Source organism: Mustela nivalis (assembly GCF_964662115.1).
Source record: "Mustela nivalis genome assembly, chromosome: 6".
Lineage (NCBI taxonomy): Eukaryota > Metazoa > Chordata > Mammalia > Carnivora > Mustelidae > Mustela > Mustela nivalis.
The window spans coordinates 7,241,442-7,254,782 of NC_139025.1; positions in this window are offsets into that span (position 1 = coordinate 7,241,442).

The following is a 13,341-nucleotide window of genomic DNA, read 5'->3' on the forward strand; positions in this document are numbered from 1 at the left end:
TCACGATTGGTTGATCTCTGTGTGCCGGGCATTGGGCTTGGTCCTGGAAGCAGACAGATGTCAAGACTTGGACTTTGAATTTATGCCGTCAGAAGTTAAACAACTTCTCTGTCACTTAGAAACTGTGTTACTCTGGGCACATCACGTAACCTGACTCTACTACAGGTTCCTTTTCAGAGAAAGTGGAGATTGTCACAGGAGGGCCTGATTGCATAGTATGGAGGGAGGCTTGTTGGGCACCAGTGAGGGCCTTTCAAAAAAGTGCTGGAAGCAGAACACATGTGAGCAAGAGCTTTACGTACGGGCTGGATTCCCACCTCAGTAGCTCTGCATCTCATGGGAAGGTGGTCAGGGACATCGAGTGGCACATGTGCAGAGATTGGAGAGTTGATCTGGCAGGGTTGGCTCAGCCCAAGTGACTCAGGACTAGACAGAGATAGTGGTCTGGAAGCACAGCTGTTGATGGGGAAAGGTGAGAAAGGACAGACAGCAGGAATGGATGAAGGCAGCCAGGCACGCCGGGGAATCTCAGGGCGGCAGGTAGACTGGAGAAGGGGCAGGGAATAATGCTTAAGTTACTGAGAAGAAGGCAAAATAAGAAGGAACTTGAATGTCACATTGAAGAGTTTTTATTTTCTCCTGTGGGTACTCCTATGGGGACCTTTGTGTGACTTAAAAATAGAGGGATGACACAGTTAAGCTTAAGGCAAAGATTTTAAGCATCCTCACTGGGGGTTCAGCAAACAGGAGGGGGCAAAGCAGGCAGCTTGAAGTCGGATTTCCCTTGAGAGGCACCTGGCCTGTCCCCTCATCGCCACTCTGGATTGTTTAGATGTTATTTAGGATTTTTTTATGCAATTCACACTGAACATATTGCAAAATAGCTCCCTTCAGTGTTACTTGAGTTTTGTAAAGAGGTAGTAGCTATTGTTTCAAGTAAAGATGGATTGAGCTATTTTGAATCATCTACCACATTTCCACCATATTCTGTGGAAGGTGTCCTTTCAGTAACATGGTCCATGTGGATTAAGTGGTTTGGACTGGGTGTTTTTCAGAGGTACTTTCAGGATAGGGGTAATGGTCTTTCTGACAGGCAGGTATAAAGTGGCTCTGTGGAGTGTCCCTCCAGAACAAGGGACCCCAGAAACCAGGAGCATGATGGGAAGTAAGTAGGCATTCATTGAATGAATGAATGAATGGTTCCATCTGTCCCCGAAAGTGACGTCTAGTACGTGGGGGAGAAAATCAAAATGAAAACAAACCTATGCTGGGTAGTATTTTCTCCCCCCTCCCCCTTTAGGAATCTTTATTAGAAACTCATCTGGGTGCAAAAATTTTATGAGTGCTCACAGATCCAGACATGCTTAATGAAACTCTTAGATAAAATTTTTATTTTATTATTTTATTTTTATTTTTTTATTTTTTTAAAGATTTTTATTTATTTATTTGACAGACAGAGATCACAAGTAGGCAGAGAGGCAGGCAGAGAGAGAGGAGGAAGCAGGCTCCCTGCTGAGCAGAGAGCCCGATGTGGGACTCCATCCCAGGACCCTGAGATCATGACCTGAGCCGAAGGCAGCGGCTTAACCCACTGAGCCACCCAGGCGCCCAAAATTTTTATTTTAAAATGTAAATATTTTAAAAATGTACAAATAAGTGTTACTGTATTTTTTATTTAAAATATTTATTTATTTAAGTAATCTCTATACCCATTGTGGGGCTGGGACTTAACCACCCCAAGAACAAGAGTCGTATGCTCTTCTGACTGAACCAGTCAGGCACCCCAAGTTACTGTCTTCTTTTTGACATCAAGAAAGTGAAGACAAGGACAGTCTTCCCTGAAGGTGCCCTTGTCCAACATACGTCTTCTCACCCTGATCACCCGTTTAAACCTGTTTTTCTGTGTTTTCTCAAGTGTAGCTGTGACTCTGTGCAGCCACCCATTTATGACCATATCTCCAGGTGATTTCAGGGGATTAGATTATTTTCCTCATTGGAAATGAGAAAGGCGAAGCTGAGAGAAGTTATGTTCCATGTGAAAGTTCACTAAGAGTCAAGGTTTGAAGCTCCGTTGGCGCTCTTCTTTTGGCATACAGCGTGTCTTCCCAAGAGAGCACCCTTGGTGTGGTTCCCACATGCACTGTGTTCAGCTTTGAACGGACAAAAGAATAAATCCTGCCAATTTGGGAAGGGATGCTGTTAGGGTGAAGATCTATAGGGTGACAGAGAAAGTGAATGGACACACCAGCACCTCCAATATGGTGGCTGCCAGCCACATGGGAATCGATAAACTTAAGCTTATATTAGTTAAAATTAAACAAAAACTGGAAATTCAGTTTTTTATTGCACCAGCCACATTTCAAGTCCTCAATTAACCACATGTGGTCGTGGCCAGATTGGACAAGGCAGGTAGAGAACTTTTCCATCATCCCAAAAGGTTCCACTGGACACTGTTGCAGGAAGACCATGAAACACTGAAACTTGCTAATACTATGCAGGAAAGGAGTATTTTCATCACTTTCCTTCTTAAGTTTTTTTTTTTTTTTTTTTTTTTTTAGTTTGGCAGAAAGAGATCACAAGTAGGCAGAGAAGCAGGCAGAGAGACAGGCTCCCCGCTGAGCAGACTCCGATGCGGGGCTCGATCTCAAGACCCCAAGATCATGACCGGAGCCGAAGGCAGAGGCCCAACCCACTGAGCCACCCAGGCGCCCCTCATCACTTTCCTTCTTATATGCTGACCTTGACATCCCAGAAGTTTCCTCCCCTTTCTTCCCAAACACGCTAAATTTCAGTTCTGCCATAAAGCTCTTGCATAGTCCAGTGGTTCTATGCAGCCCACATATTGCATGAACTCTACAGACAAATTCTGGGATTCACCTACGTTCAAGATCCAACCAGTGCAAGCTGTGGCTTTTGTCACCTATAAAGGGACTTTAACGCAAGTAAACTTTGGTCTTGTGATCTCCACTTGGGATGGGGGTATTCACAAACAGGCTTGCTGTGGGACTGCCGTTGGGGATGTGGTCAGCACCACATGCCGTGTTCTCTTCAAGAGGGGGTCCTGCAGGAAGTTACCTTAGGTCAGAGCTCTCCTGGGTGACTCGTTTTCTGTTCTTCATTTCTGGATATTACAGGTCTTACAACCATGTTTCCTTCTTTGCTTTAACTTCTGAGAAGCTCAGAGCTAAATCTCCAAGTGCGCCTTAACAATTGTAAAGGGCCACCTGGTATATCTTGTTACGAACCAATTCCCCTCTATCTATTTTACTAATCTTTCAGCTTCTCTAACTGTGATTTTGTTTTTTAATTTTTTAAAAAAGATTTTGTTTATTTATGAGAGAGAGAGAGAGAGAGAGAGCGCACACAAGCAGGGGGATCAGCAGGCAGAGGGAGAGGGAGAAGCAGGCTCTCTGCTGAGCTGGGAGCCCGATGCGGGACTCGATCCCAGGACCCTGAGATCATGACCTGAGCCAAATGCAGACACTTACCCCACCGAGCCACCCAGGTGCCCCTCACTCTGATTTTATTTCACTCTTTGCCTTGTCTTCATTCTGGTGTATTTTGAGTTTTGTTGTTTTGTTGCTTTATTTCAAATGCCTCCCTCAATACCTCTGGCCAACACACAGGAATGTGATGAACCACCACGTGTGAGTGGCTCAGGCAGTGGCAGCCCTGGGGAGCAGCCATGGAAGGCTGGGGCTGGGGCCAGCTCAGCCTGTCTCGGAGGGGTCACATCGAATGGAGGCCACTCCTTCAGAGTCATGTTGTCTTGGCCCCTGAGGTTGGCCCTGACATGTGACCCAACCGCATCAGGAAAGGGAGGGCTCGGTGGCCTGTCTGGGCATATTCTGGCCTCTGGGCTCTGAGCTGGGATGGCCCCACCTGTCCTTACTCCTGATGGTAATCGGGAACATCAAACGTGAGTCACTTGAGCCTTTGGCCTCTCTCCTTGCAGGGAGAGGCTTTCCCAGAACTCTTGTGTCCCACCACCCTGACCCCTCCTTCCAGTGAGTGACAGCCCTAATTATGGGTCAGAGCTGGGTGTCACCCCTCTCTCTGACCTTCCCTATTTCGGGAGCTGATTTACTCCTGTGTCAATTCTTCACTTTCCTGAGGGAGGAGGCTTTTTAAGAGACCTTGGTCAGCAGCACCGGGCGAGCTGGAGGGTGTGTCCGCCTGCGGGCTGAGCCAGGCAGCTCCCAGCTTCTGGAAAACAGCAAGTCCCAGCCGGGCGGAGACAGCGCACTGCCACCTACATGTGCCTCTATCATGACTTGTATTAGAGTTTGATTTAATTTTTACCTGATGCTTCACCTATTACAATGAGACATAAAAAGGGAATTTGCAGCTGCCTGCTTATCAGAAAAGATCAACTGTTTCTGTAATTAATATGGAAGATAACAATTTAAAATAATGAAACACCCATAATATGCTTAGGGGAAGCAGCTTGTTGCTATAATTAGAATGAGAATCAAATTGTTCTGGTGGCAAACACATCATTTATTGAACTGAAGCTACTCTATGAATGGAAGTAAATAGCACAGCAGGAAAAAAAAATGAGTAAGAGACACATTTCATGAAACACTGGGTCTGAGAAAGATTTCAGAAGCATCCAGGGGCAGAGCAGCGCAGGACTGGACGTTCCTGGGGCGCCCAAGCTGCTGTGTGGTCCTTGCTCAGTGCCCTTTGAGGTCCTTGAGCATTCTCTGAAGTGCAGCAGCTCTGATTCCGTCAGCCCCCTTCCTCAACCTCCCCCTGCGCAAAGTTAAACAGAAAGGGATTTCTATGTCAGTGCACGCACGCACATGGCCCTATGCACACATGTGTTCTGGGATACATGCAAACATTTCTAGAAAGATGCACAGGAAGGACGGGGTGCTGGCAAGTTGGGCCCCACTTTTCACTCTCCTGACCTAAAGGAAATTCCATCCACATACATGATTTTTACAATGATTGTAAGAGTTGTTTCCCAAGGCTCTCCACTATGCAACACCTCGAGTTCAAGCTCCTCTGGATGTTTGACCAGCATGGCTCACCCGTCCCCAGTCCAGCCCCAACACTGGCTCTCTGAGCTGCAGCTTCTTGGGCAGGACTTGGATGCTTGGCTGCCTTACACGTTCAGAGCCTGATACCTTCATTCCTGCCGCTCTCTTGGATTGCAACCTTTTCTCCTTCCCTTTCTTGTCTGGAAGGCTGCTACGGATCTGCAAAGGCCTGGTGCGAACCCCACCTCCTCCTGGCAGCTTTCTGATTCCAGCTCCCTACCCTGGGGACACTGTTCGCTGCTCTCCCCTGTGAAATTCCTTGACATTTCCCACAAACGTATATCGATGCCTTAGAGTGCATTATATTTTTACTTGCATTCATATCTTCTCTCAGTGTGCACGCGCGCGCGCGTGTGTTTATATGCCTGGCACATAGTAGGTATAAATGTTTACTAGAATGGTGTTAGATTAATTTGGGTGAGCAAGGACACATTCTGGGTTCATTAGACATGTTAAGATATTTTTAAAGTTCTGTGGTTTGAGTAAAATTTGAGACGCGTTTTGCCAAATATGTTTCTCCCTATTTTGTAAAGCCCATATGTCTATTAAGGGGGGAAAAGCCATATGGTTCTGATTTCTTTACTCACAGATCAGCATTTCAGTTTTTGGGATATCTGATGTTCAAGATGCCGCCTGCCCTGTGTGAAGCGGTCCCTAGTTTTGAATATGTTTTTCTCTGAACTGAGGAGATGGACATTTCTACAGACAGAGACTTAACTCTTGGCAGGACAGAGGAGAATTGTCAGGGGCTTGCAACTCTGAGGCTTGGAAGGCAGCTTCTCAAAAAGAAAGCACCTCTTGCCTTTTCCAGAGAGAAAGGTCACCTTAAAGCAGAATTCCTTGGGCTAAGGGGAGCCAAAGCAGGTGACAATTCACGAGGGGTCAGGTAGATTTATACTTGGTGTGCCCAGAGGGAATTCACGTGCACTGAGGGGATGTTAGTGGACTGAACTCCTGAATGGATAAACATGTAAACGAATGAAGGCAGTCTATGGACGGCGAGGACACCAACGCCAGTTCTAACATTAGAAACCCTGGATTCAATCATTAGCGCCTTTGACTTTGTGTCTTTTTAAATTAAATTAAATTTAATTTAATTTCAGTGTTCCAAAATTCATTGTTTATGCACCACACCCAGTGCTCCATGCAATATGTGCCCTCCTTAATACCCACCACCAGGCTCACCCAACCCCCTTTGTGTCTTAATGCCCAAGAGTCTTGTGTGGTCTCTCACCTCTCCGAATAGGGTCCCCTTATCGAACTGGGGCTTTGTAACTTCTAAAGCTCACATTCCCATGAGGAGTTAATGAAGACCCTCTGAGCAGAGTTTGCCAGACTTTCAGTCAGCCCTCTACTACCTCTGCAGTCTTGGCCATATTGGTGTTCTTCACATGCTATCACTTTACACTTTTTTTAACACTGATGTTTCTTTATTGGGTAAAGTTACGTTAACAAAAATACTATCATTGTTGTCTAAGCAGAAATGAAATCTGTTTGTCACCACAGCAAAGTCTCTAGACCTTCGTTGTCACCCTCATCACCGCGAGCTTTCTTACCCTGACTCACGGGTTAATTGCAGCATCTCCATGGGGCAGGCATGGCCTTGACTAGGATTCCCATCGTAAAAGTGGAGAAATCCAGGCTTCAAGGAGGTGATGTGCTAGTCCCCCAGGCTTCAGGGATCATCGAAGGCTGAACCAGTTCTAGAAGATTCCGGGACCTTTAATTCCTGCGGGTCATGGCTACTTGTTTTTATGCCACTGAAGAGGCAACATGTACGGTGCAAACACGAGTCAGTGGAAAATAATGAGGTGAAACTTTGCCGAGAAGGTGTAAAATCCTCCAAAGATCTCCTCCCTTCGTTTCTCTGACTGAGTGGAGGTCTGAACACAGCCCAGAGGGCCTATCGGTGACAAAGTGTGGCCGCCTTTTGAAGTTGGGTAATTTAACAAATCTGTTACTAAAATAGACTGTGTCAGGTCCTAGGACGGCTGTTGGATAAACAGAACTAATCCAAGTCTATCTCTTTTTGAGAGTTCACGGTCTAGTTGGGTTGGGGAGAACAGAGATGCACCATTAGGAAAACAAAACAAAAACCAAAAAGCAGCAGTAACAAACAACCAACCACACAGAAGACAATGAAGCTGATAGAACCTTGGGACCAAAATGGAGGTGTGTGCAGTTGGACCTCAGGGAAGAGAGAAGGTGCCAACCACTCACATCAAAAAACTTGACCAGGATGCAGTTTCAACACGGGTTAAGTGCCCAAGTTCCATTTGCCTTTTGTCTTCAAAAGCAGCCCTTGTAAGGGCATCTGGGTGCCCTGGTGCCACCTGGGTGGCTCAGTCCATTAAGCATACAACTCTTGATTTCAACTCAGGTCATGATCTCCAGGTCATAGGATCGAGACCAGCATCAGGCTCTTTGCTCCGTGGCGAGTTTGCTTGGGATTCTCTTCCTCTGCCCCTCACCCCTGTCTCTGTCTCTGTCTCTCAAACAAACAAACAAACAAACAAACAAAAAACCAATCCTTATAAAGAATCATTTTGTTTTCTGTTAGTAATAGGCGGGTCATTGCTCAATCAAATTCTTTCAGTGAGTTTCAGAAGCTCTCAGAGCTCCTGTGCTAACATCTATCTCAAAGGGCAGCTTTGCCCCCAGATCACACAGGCCACAGGTCCGTGGAGGCCCGTAGTGCTTTTTAAGCAGGCATTGGAAACATCTCAACAATCAGAGCTACTGTGAAACAGAATCTCAAACTTGGCAATGAGAAGCAGAAGAATTCATTTTTAGATCTTAAAAATAAAAATGTCCATCATCAAGTCAACACATTTCCCCGTCTTGGCATCTCCAACCATCTTTAAAAGAAAAGAGAGAGAGAGAGAGAGAGAGAGAGAGAGAGAGAAATGTTCAGCTTACCTTTGCAATCTAAAAAAGAGCTTTAAAAAATTTACATTACTAAACCCTCACATGATTGATTTCAGGAGACAAGGTTACGACTTCCGCATGCGTGGCCATGATAGTGTTAGAGACTGGACCGGAACAGGGGGTATGGCTGAGCTGAAGCCAGCACAGCTGGTTTGTATTTGTGCTGGCCCCTCCTGAAGGAGCTGGGGCCCTCGAGGAGGAAACCCTGAACACTTGACTGATGACCCAGAAAGGGGGCTGATGCACTGACCATCTCTAGGAGCAGAAGTGGCTCTTTAAAATACTGCTTCAACATTGTCTCAGTTGGTTAAGCGTCTGACTCTTGATTTCAGTTCAGATCGTGAACTCATGGTCTTGGGATCCCGGTCTGATTGGGGCCAAACCCTCAGCATGGAGTCTGCTTGAGGTTTTCTCCCTCCCTCGCCCTCTGCCCCCCCTCCCCATTGTGAGCAGACTCTCTCTCTCTCTCTCTCAAATAAATAAATAAATCTTAAAAAAAAAAAAAAAAAGGTTCAAGCTTCTTATAAGTACAAATACTTGGTCTGGAAGTCAAATTTCCATAACCCTTATGATTTTGTTCTTGGTTTGATTTGGTTTCCCACATGCTGGTGAGCATCTGTAGTTTTGTACAGAGCTACTTGTCTGGAGTCCTCTACCCTGGAGGTGTGTGGAGCTGCAGATGCTCTGTGCCTGGTTTCCTCATCTGTAAAGCAGGAGTGGAGATGGCACTTCTTTTGCTGATCTGTATGAGGATTCATGGCAGGAAACGTGCCTAAGATGAAGACTGGCATGTTTTAAGTATTCACAAAATATTGCCTCTCATTATCTGATAATAATGATGATGACCATCAATTTCTGCTAATCCTCCCCCCAAATTGTGTAAAACAGATTCGATGGGATCCATTTTGCAGATGAGAATAACTGAGGGTAAAAAGTTAGGCAGTCTTTTCTACAGCACTACCAGAGATGTAGAATTGAGACACGATCTGTAAGGACCTCAAAACGTAGTTTGACCACCATCTCATGCTCCTTAATGTGTGAATGACTCTTAGGTTTCTTGAGCTGTTTGCAAGAGTCCAGCACTGTGATTGAAGACTGTGAAACTCAGTCACTCCACCTGTTATTTTGATCACACAGGCCCAAATTTCAGGGTTTTTATTTCTTGTCACTTACTGTACTTATTACCACTGGATATTTACAATTTGTCCAAACTCTTAAAGCTATGGATCCAGAAATCCTCTTCTCTCTCTCTCTCTTTAAAAAAAAAAAAAAATTGTTCATTTGACAAAAAGAGAGAGCAGAAGTAGGAGAGAGAGGGAGAAAGAGAAGCAGGCTCTCCACCAAGCAGGGAGCCCAGTGTGGGCTCCATCCCAGGACCCTGGGATCATGACCTGAGCCAAAGGCAGATGTTAACTGACTCAGCCAGTCAGGGGCCCAATGGAAATTCTCTTCTGTTTCTTTGGGGAGGGTCTAGGATTCTGGAAAAAGGTTGGCAACACGTGGAGAAGAAAGAATTTTCATAATTTTGAATGCATCTCTTGGACAGTGAGAAATGCCATCCATGCTACAGTCCTAGAATCTGATTACATTATAAAATGATGTAGGGAGTTTATTTCCCATTTTCCCAATTTTGGGGGCTAGCTATTGTTGATATTCCCTTAGACATTATGAATTCTTCAGAGACAAAGATAAATTTATCTCTATTAAAATAATAATCAACTATAGGCAAACAGATTTTAAAAAAACTCCTGAAAATAAAACATAATGAAATGCATTTGGAAAACTAAAAAGAGAAATTGCAAGTAGAACTTCAGAATCTTGCAGAGTTCTCCTAAAGCAAAGGGATAAAAACAGAGGAGTTATACACAGTGCAAAATTCTGAAGTATAGATTCCTAAGGGCTAGGGCTGAGGAGTGCGAGTGTCTGAAATATTCATTCTCTTGCTTAGTTGGCACAGGTTCAGTAGGAAGCTTGTAAATATGGCTCTTTATGTTCTTTATGTTAGCTAATTCTATTTGATAATTGGTAGACTCCTCCCATCTGATGTATCATGAATTACTTCATAATTTAAGGAAAATTCTCAGCCATTGTGTCTGTATATGATGTCTATTCCCCTGGAGTCACAGTTGGATGGATGTTGAAATTTCTGGGTTTATCTCACATGAAAGACTGTTTTCCGTTCAAATTTCCACCTCTTTACAGTATTTTCTGGGGAAATTTCTCAAATTAAACTTAGAACTTTTGTTATTTAATCTTTATCCATGCTTGGCCTGCTTTATAACATTTCTGTTGCATATTTTATTTCAATTACCAGAGATCTTATGTACAAAATCTCTTAATGGTATTTTTTTTCAAAACCGATTGAACTTAATGATTAAATTAGTTTTAGGACAGGATAAATAGAAGTTTAGAACCCTTTTCTGATGACTCCATCACGTCTGTTTCTGGAAGATACCATGGGCTGAGATTTGCATTTCTTTTATGATACATGCCAAAGGATTTCTACTTTCCAGGTGTCATATTGCCCTTTGGTTGTACCACCGACAGTCTGTTTGTCAGTATAATGCAGAAAATCTGTCTTTTTCCTCTAGCTCCTTTTCAGGCTTTCTCCTGTCTTTGGTGTCTACAATCTCATTGGGATGTAACTGGGTGTGAATTGGAAGTATAGTTTATACACTTTATATAGAATAGGATGATCTGAACAAATCATAAATATTCAGTGTGATGACCTTCGACATTTTGTAACTTTTTGTAACTATCCTTTTGTATCTCTCCTCCTCCCCACCACCCTGGCCCCTCCACACACACACACACACACACACACACACACACACAGTCACAGTGGACCACATTTCCTTTGTCCCAGAGAGTTTCCTCCTGCTCCAAGGTGCTTTCTGATTTTTAACCCCATAGATTAATTTTGCCTGTTCATGGGTTTCACAGAATTGGAATCATACAGTAAAAATAGTCTGTGTCCAATTTCTTTCAATCAATGTGATATTTCTTTTTTTTTTTTTTTTAGATTTTATTTATTTATTTGACAGACAGAAATTACAAGTAGGCAGAGAGGCAGTCAGAGAGAGGAGGAAGCAGGCTCCCTGCTGAGCAGAGAGCCCGATGTGGGGCTCAATCCCAGGACCCCGGGATCATGTCCTGAGCCAAAGGCAGAGGCTTTAACCCACTGAGCCACCCAGGCACCCCTCAATGTGATATTTCTGAGCTTCATCCCTGTTGTTGCATTAATCAGTAATGTGCTCTTTTGTTCAGTGGAGTGGAGTTCCAGTGTATTATTATTATATAACCATTTGTTAACTTATTCAATTGTTGATAGGTGTTTGAACCATTTACAATTTTGTATATTATGAATGAGCTTCCTATGAACATTCTTTTATCAGAGTTTATATAAACATATGTTTTATTTTGGTTTTGGATAAATTATTAGGAGTGGATATTATGGGTCATAGGGTAGGTATTTATTTAAGTTCTTAAGGAACTGGCAAAAGTAATTTTGCCTATTCTAGACCCTTTAGGTTTCTATGTCAATATTTATATTAATCTTTCACTTTATAAAAAATAAATAGCCTGCTAAGATTCCCACTGGGATTATATAGAGTCTATAAATCAGTTTGGGGACAATTACCATCTTAGCAATATTGAATCTCTTAATTCATAGAGTATAAATCCTCATTAATTCAATCTTCTTTAATTTTTCTCAACTTTTTTTTCAGTTTTCAATGTAGAGATGGTACACATCTTTTGTTAAACATATTCCCTATTGATATTTTTGAAATAGTATAAATGGTAATACATTTTCAATTTCATTTTTCAATTAGTTTTGCTAGATTATAGAAATACAATTGAGTTTGCATATTACCCTTATATTTCTAGTAATATTTGTGTAAATGTTATAAGATTTTCCATGTACACAATCATGTTGTCTGTGAATAATGATGATTTTATGTATTCCTTCTTAATATTTAAACCTGTCCAGTATTTTCTTGCCTTACTGTGCTACTGATGAGAGCAGACATATCCTAGCCTTGCTTTTGATCTTAGGAGAACAATGTTTAATGTTCTGCCATGGAACAGCATGGCAGCTGTAGATTTTTCCTTAGTGTCCTTTTTTAGATTGAAGAACTTTTTTTTTTTTTTTACTCTTAGTTTTCTAAGAATTTTTACTATAAATGAAGGTTGAATTGTATCAAACATTCCTTCTCATATATTGTAATAACCTTATTAGTTTTCTTCTTAGTTTTTATGTGGTGAATTACATTAATTGCTTCTCAAATTTAAATAGAAAAATATTAACCCAAACTAGGCTAAATCTCACAGTTAACAACATATTATTTTTTATATATTCCTAGGTTCAATTGGCTAATATTGCGTTAGAGTTTTGCATCCATGCTCATGAGAATGTAGGCTTATAATTTACATTTCAGAAGCTGTATGGTCAAGTTTGGTATCAAAGTTATTCTGATCTCATAAATAAGATGGGAAGTCTCTCTCTCTTCTATATATTCTCTAAGAGTGAGGTTTTTTTTTGTTTTTTCTTCTCAACTTTTTTCTCACATTTTTGGAATTCACCAATGAAACTGTCATGGCTTGAAATGTATTTTTGTTTGTTTGTTTGTTTGTTTATACAGGTGTGTTAGGCAGAATAACATCCATCCAGAACTGTGTGAAAATGACTTTGCTATTTAAACCATCTGGCCTGGTATTTTGTCATGGCGGCTCAAGTTAACTTATACAGCACTTTCTTCTTTTGTGTGTGTTTTTTGTTTGTTTGTATTGTCTTCAACCTATTGAAATACAAAATGCACTGATTTTATAATCTCCACATTCTAGGTATTCTATTATCCCAATCCTTGGGTGGTTAAGCTCACTATTTCCATGTGTTTTCTTCCACTCATGGTAAAGTGTCACATTGCATGTTTTATAGTTGTGGACTATGAATTCTTCCACGGGATTCACTGTAAGCCTTGCTTGGTTCGGGACGTGGGCGACTCTTCCAAAGAGGTTCCTGCCTTGCTTCAGAGTATCTATTCCATAGTGTCATGCTTACACCGCTTTAACTGACATTTCTCCATCTCTGATCCTCCTTTGAAATAGACAGAACTTTATTATTGGCTCATTGTAGCTACAGGTGAATATATTACTAATTATTCTTTGAGGAAACTAACTTTATCTGGCATCTGAGTCTCCACTGCTCTTACTGTAAAGGCTCAGTGTTTTCCTCCTATCTCTACATGATTGTTTAGCAGGTATATCTAATGTATAAAAATGGAATTTCATTGATAGCTTAGAGTCAGCTTTTCTTACTGTTTGGATTTTTTCTTTTCTTTTTTTTTTTTCATTGTTTTTTACATTA